The 6,000-nt window shown below is 46.9% G+C and overlaps 1 protein-coding gene across 2 annotated transcripts in view; it reads right to left on the reverse strand.

Moving 5' to 3' along the window:
- Positions 1 to 2,207, reverse strand: part of UNC13D (unc-13 homolog D) — a 235,702-nt gene extending 233,495 nt beyond the window's left edge. For both annotated transcript variants that reach the window (XM_073608142.1, XM_073608143.1), the window contains exon 1: positions 2,171 to 2,207. The gene's annotated coding sequence lies outside the window, so the exon portion shown is untranslated. The remainder of the gene's footprint in view (positions 1 to 2,170) is intronic.
- Positions 2,208 to 6,000: the final 3,793 nt, after the last annotated feature.

Raw genomic sequence — 6,000 nt, forward strand, 5'->3', positions numbered from 1 at the left:
CTCCCTCTTGAACCATACCAGGCCACATGCCCTTAACATGGGGGGGTGGGTGCTTCCCGCCCCTCCTATGTGAATGAGTATGGCGGGGGTCTACCGCAGACAGGTGACAGGTAGACCAGGAACAGGTCTCCACCGCCAAACCCCTGCAGGTACCAGACTGGTTCTTTCCCCACCACCAGCAGTACCTTCGGTTCTTCCCGACCCGCCTCCTCCACTGTCATCAGTGAACAGCGGGGAGAGAGAGCCAGCACAGCCCAGGACAGAGGGCAGGAGGAGGGGCTGGCGAGGTTAACTTTTTAAGGTAACCCACAGGTGATTGGTTGCTAGGTCCTAAGCAACCAATCACCAGCTTGTTAATATGAAAAGTCACTTGGCCAGCTCCCGCCCTCTCTCCGGAACTTTGCTTTCTCCCGATCTCTGCTGTGTGCAGAGGTAGGATGCAATGGAACTATGCCATGGAACACTGCTATGGGAAGGAAGGGGTCCAGAGGTCACTGCTAAAGGGGGAAGAAGAGGACACTACTGTTTGAGAGGGGGTGATGTAAAGGGGCAGTGGACACTGTTATGGGCAGGGCCACTCCAAAACAGTGTCCTCTACCACCCTTTACATCACCCGCCCCCCCAACTCTGCATGAGCGCAACACACTCCTGATCCCTGTATTTTGAGCGCAACCCCCTCCTGATCCCTGCATTCTGAGAGCAACACCCTCCTGATCCCTGCTTTCTGAGCACAACGCACTTCTTGACCCTGCATTCCTAACACAACGCACTCCTTGACCCTGCATTCTGAGCGCAACGCACTCCTTGACTCTGCATTCTGAGTGCAACGCACTCTTTGACCCTGTATTCTAAACGTAACGCACTCCTGTTTCCTGTGTCTTTCTGAGCGTAACGCACTCCTAATCCCTGCGTTATTCTGAGTGGAACGCACTCCTCATCCCTGCGTTATTCTGAGCATAACGCACTCCTGATCCCAGCATTCTGAGCGCAACTCACTCCTGATCTCTGCATTCTGAGCGTAATGCACTCCTGATCCGTGCATTCTGAGCGTAACACACTTATGAACCCTGCATTCTTAGTGTAATGCACTCATGCACCCTGCACTCTCTTGTGATACTGATTTTATTTTTGTGCTCACAAACACACTGCGTTTGCAATCTAGGTTTGAGGTTAACAATGTATCATCACCCGCAGTAGATCACAAAGGCAGTACATTTTGAACATGGTACAGGAAACACACATGGAACATGCCTTTCTGGCGCTGTGTTCTGGTGTGAACCGACCCTAACAACAGGACACTGTGCCCAGTGATCTTTGACTTCATTGGTGTCATCAAGTAGATTTCCATCTCTCTAATGCCACGTACACACGACCGGACTTTGCGGCAGAAAACCACCGGCCAGGGTTCTGGGGAAGAGGCCCTTGTCCCCATATTTTCAATAGCTGGGTGTTGGCATTTGCAATCGTGAGTCAATATAAATGTGATTTGACTCATTTTTTTCTCTTTAGAAATGCCATTTTTGCTGCAACATGTCCCATACATACTACAGATGCGCCACTTTACAGGCAGTGTAAGGGGACCCCCCCCCAATCACTATATTTAAAGGAATTTTTTGTTTTTAATATTGCAATTTAAGCATCATTAAAATCACTGCTCCTGATAAAAATGATCATTTTTAAAATTTGCACATTGTTTACCACCTGTCTAAACTGGTGATCGCTGTTTGCTTTTGTTTTTCCAAAAATTGGCAAAAAAAGGTATCAAAAATCATCTTTTTGGGGGAAGGTGGGGGTGTCCCTGAAAGGCAGTTTGGAAATGTGGTCATCCTATTATGGACGGGTGGCAGCTCTGGCGTGGCCTGATTATCCTTCTTCTGGTCTATATATATTGTTTCATAGCATTTTAGCATTGCGAATCATTGATCTATGTACAATTAGCAACATGATTATATGCTGCATGTGCTAAATAAAATTTGTATGAATTTTATGGAATGATGCATACCTCTTTAAAAGTCCCATGAGCACTCTGATTGTATGAGCTAGTTCTATCCAGAGGCATGTCTATGGATATTAGATGTTTTTTATGTCCCTTAAATTCTCATTACTGGGACAGATTATGTTATTTCAGTAAGAATGTAGAAAAGAAATTAGAATGCTGTAAAAATCTTACCTGGTGTGCTGTCTCTGCCGCTTGTAAACTAATATGGACTTTGGCCTTGAGCACAGCAGATGAACTCGTCCAGGGCTGCAGCATGACACAGCTACCTGGAGGCCATGAGATGTGGAACTTTATTACCAAACATGAAAATTTCTCTGCGGACTGGAGGTTTGACATAATCAGCTGAATGATCAGACAGGGAGAAACTGTAACTTGTGCTTTGCTAAACAGTTACAAAGTTAGAACCAGTAAGGCCCCTTTAACACGGGCCATCTGTCAGTTTTTCAGGCGGACCTGATCGGGGCTTCCATTCACTCCTATGGAGCGGCGGATGTCAGCGGTGACATGTCCACTGACACCCGCTGCTATCCTCTCCGTGAAATCCAGACGGATGGTGACTCTATTTTCCACCGGATCGGATGGGATCGAATGAAACTGGACAAGCGGTCTGTTTTTATACAATCTCCCCATAGAGGAGAGCGGGACTCTGACAGGTCCTTCTCAGCACAGTGAGTGGAGATGGACCTGACGGACCGCCCATGTGAAAGGACCCTAAGCCCACGTTCACGCTGAGGGCGGGTTTGAAATCGTGCGAGTTCAGCTGAACTTGCACAATTTCAAACCAGCATTTTAGTCTGACTTCTGGGGAGATTTGACAGACATCTGTGCAGGTTCAGGCACAGATGTCTATTGAAATCGCCCCTGAAGTCACCAAAAATATTACAGAAACTACTTTTGGGAGACGATGCGGCGCCACAAAGTCAGCGCCGCAGCGATTCAGATGTGCCATTGCCGGCAATAGGCTCCAATTTGGCATGCAATTTGACATGTCAAATCGCATGTCAAATCAGCCCAATGTGAGCGTGGGCTAATGTAAAACGGATGGCAAAGAACATGCATACACTGCAGGGTAATGAAAGCTGCACAGCAATGTCTCTGTGCCTCAATCAAGGTAACATATAGCTGCATAGCATAGTCTGTATACAATTCCAATATAGTTTCTCCCAAGGGCTTTTATGTAGCAAAAAAAATCAAACAAATGCACCAGGAAGTGAAATAAACAATTTTTATTGATACAAATATTAACCTCTTGGCGCGGCGCCTCCCGGCTCTTTAAGAGGTTTATGATGCTGCGAGGCGAGGCAGGGTTTATGATCATGTGACCGCCGTGATTGGCTGTATTTGCACCAGTTCATGCAAGGCCCACTCGCCGAGTGGCCGCATATTTGCGTGAATTGGTACAAACACAGCAGTGGTGAGAGTGCGCACCCTGCGCGCTCTCAACACAGTTAACAGCGGCTAACAGAAAGCTCACTATCGCTGCTTGTGATTGAGGGCTTTCCGATCATGTGACTGCCAGGACAGCCAATCACGGCGGTCACATGATCATAAACCACATGACCACATATTTGCATGTGGCCGGCGCCAAGTGATTAAAATTATATGTATAGAATCTTATGTAGCACCCTGGAGTTTAGGCAGGGTTGCTCCTCAGAAATTTATTTGCCAGGAATAGCTATCCTGGTTGATTGTTAGAGATCTATTGATTTCTCCCTAAGTTTGGCCTTGTTGCACTTTTCTCTACTACCACTAGATGACCGGGTACTTGGTGGTACTAGATATGAGAAGGGTAAAGCAAGGTCAGGTTATGGGTATATGGGGTATCTCAGCCAATGGACAGGGGTTTTCTTGATTCCTTGGCCTGCTGGGAGAGCCTATATATTTAGGTGGAGTCAGGTGATCGATGTTCTGTGCCACCTAGATGGCTGTCTGGGTGGATGTGTGTTGTACTGCCCAGGCTGCTAGGCCAGAGATTGAGCCTATCCCAGGCACATCTGGCTGCTATGCCGTCTGAGGGCCTATCCAGAAGCAAGAGAGCAATGCAGGGTTGGGATTGCGGCTTGCAGTCCAACCATAAGTGACGGTTCTGCCAACTTGTCATGGTCGGAGGTAGAAGGGAAGCTGTAGCCACTAAGGGACCAACCACCTTATTACCAGGGACCGCAGTGAGTAACTGAAGCAAGTACTGGAACAGCATTCTCACCAACCGGGACGGTGAAGAATCGGGAAACTTCAGTGGGTATCAAGCTAGGGACCCAGTCAGAGCTGGTGACGGTTGCAGAGCACCCTTGTGTGTCAAGCCAGGGACCGAGCAGGCCAGTGGGGTAAAGCTTGAGAGGTATCTTGAGTGACAAGCTAGGGACCCAGCAGAGAGGAGGGGGTGACGCTTGAGGAAGATACCACCGTGAAGATTGGAGGAGCTCAAGGGATTCAGCGGCTGTGAATCAGTGGGTCTAGTGAGAGACCAGAAGCTCAGTGGGCTGAAGAACTACAAGGAGTGATTGTAGTGGAAGTGAAAGAACTGTTACGCTTTGTCTTCGGAACTGTTAAAGACTGTTGCCAGAGGAGACAGCAATCCTGCACGTGCAGATGTGGCGTCTTGCTGGATGCCTTTCCCTGCATGGCTCTCCTCCTATTGAAGTCTCAGTGTCTGCCAATTGAAAATGCAACTACTAAAGGGTGTCCTAGCCCTAACCCTCTTTCCCCCCAAAAGTTTGTTAATAGAAATAAAAATCTCTTTTGCATTCAAGAAGTGTCTGGAGCAAATGACCTTAACCACTTTGCACCCATCATGCCTCACAACCTACTATATATACAGAAAGATGTCAGCTATCTCTGGCCTTGGAGGTTCTCATTAGACCGAAGGAGGCCTGGGACCTTGCTTACACTTAATATAGAATTTTGTTGCAGGTTTTACATCATATTTTAAGGTAAATTTAAAGTGTAGCTCATTTTAGATTTTGGTATCGTTTACCAATGTATGTTTCTAATAATAAAGTTATATAGATGTTCCTTCCGCCATATTAGAGACACTCCTATATGTGTATATATACACTATATTACAAAAAGTATTGGGACACCTGCCTGTACATGCACATGAACTTTATTGACATCCCAGTCATAGTTTGTAGGGTTCAGTATTGAGATGGCTCACCCTTTGCAGCTATAACAGCTTCAGCTCTTCTGGGAAGGTTGTCCACAAGGTTTAGGAGAGTGTCTATGGAAATGTTTGACCATTCTTCCAGAAACACATTTGTGCAGTCAGGCACTGATGTTAGATGAGTAGGCCTGGCTCGCAGTCTCCACTCTAATTCACCCCAAAGGTGTTCTATCGGGTTCTATCAGGACTCTGTGCAGGTCAGTCAAGTTCTTCCACCCCAAATAAGCTCGTCCATGTCTTTATGGACCTTGCTTTGTGCACTGGTCCAAATCATTTGGTGGAGGGGGGATTATGGTGTGGGGTTGTTTTTCAGGGGTTGGGTTGGCCTCTTAGTTCCAGTGAAGGGAACTCTTAAGGCGTCACCATACCAAGACATTTTGGACAATTTCATGCCCCCAACTTTGTGGGAACAGTTTGGGGATGGCCCCTTTCTGTTCCAACATGACCGCGCACCAGTGTACAAAGCAAGTTTGGGGTGGAGGAACTTGACTGGCCTGCACAGAGTCCTGACCTCAACCCGATAGAACACCTTTGGGATGAATTAGAGCGGAGACTACTATCCAGGCCTTCTTATCCACATCAGTGCCTGACCTCACAAATGTGCTTCTGGAAGAATGGTTACACATTCCCATAGACAAACTCCTAAACCTTGTGGACAGCCTTCCCAGAAGAGTTGAAGCTTTTATAGCTGCAAAAGGTGGGCCAACTCAATATTGAACCCTACGGACTAAGACTGGGATGCCATTAAATTTCATGTGCATGTATAGGCAGGTGTCCCAATAATTTTGGTAATATAGTGTATCTTGCAGATATGATGCCAATTACTTGTATATATATATAT

Source organism: Aquarana catesbeiana, linkage group LG12 (assembly GCF_042186555.1).
Source record: "Aquarana catesbeiana isolate 2022-GZ linkage group LG12, ASM4218655v1, whole genome shotgun sequence".
Classification (NCBI taxonomy): domain Eukaryota; kingdom Metazoa; phylum Chordata; class Amphibia; order Anura; family Ranidae; genus Aquarana; species Aquarana catesbeiana.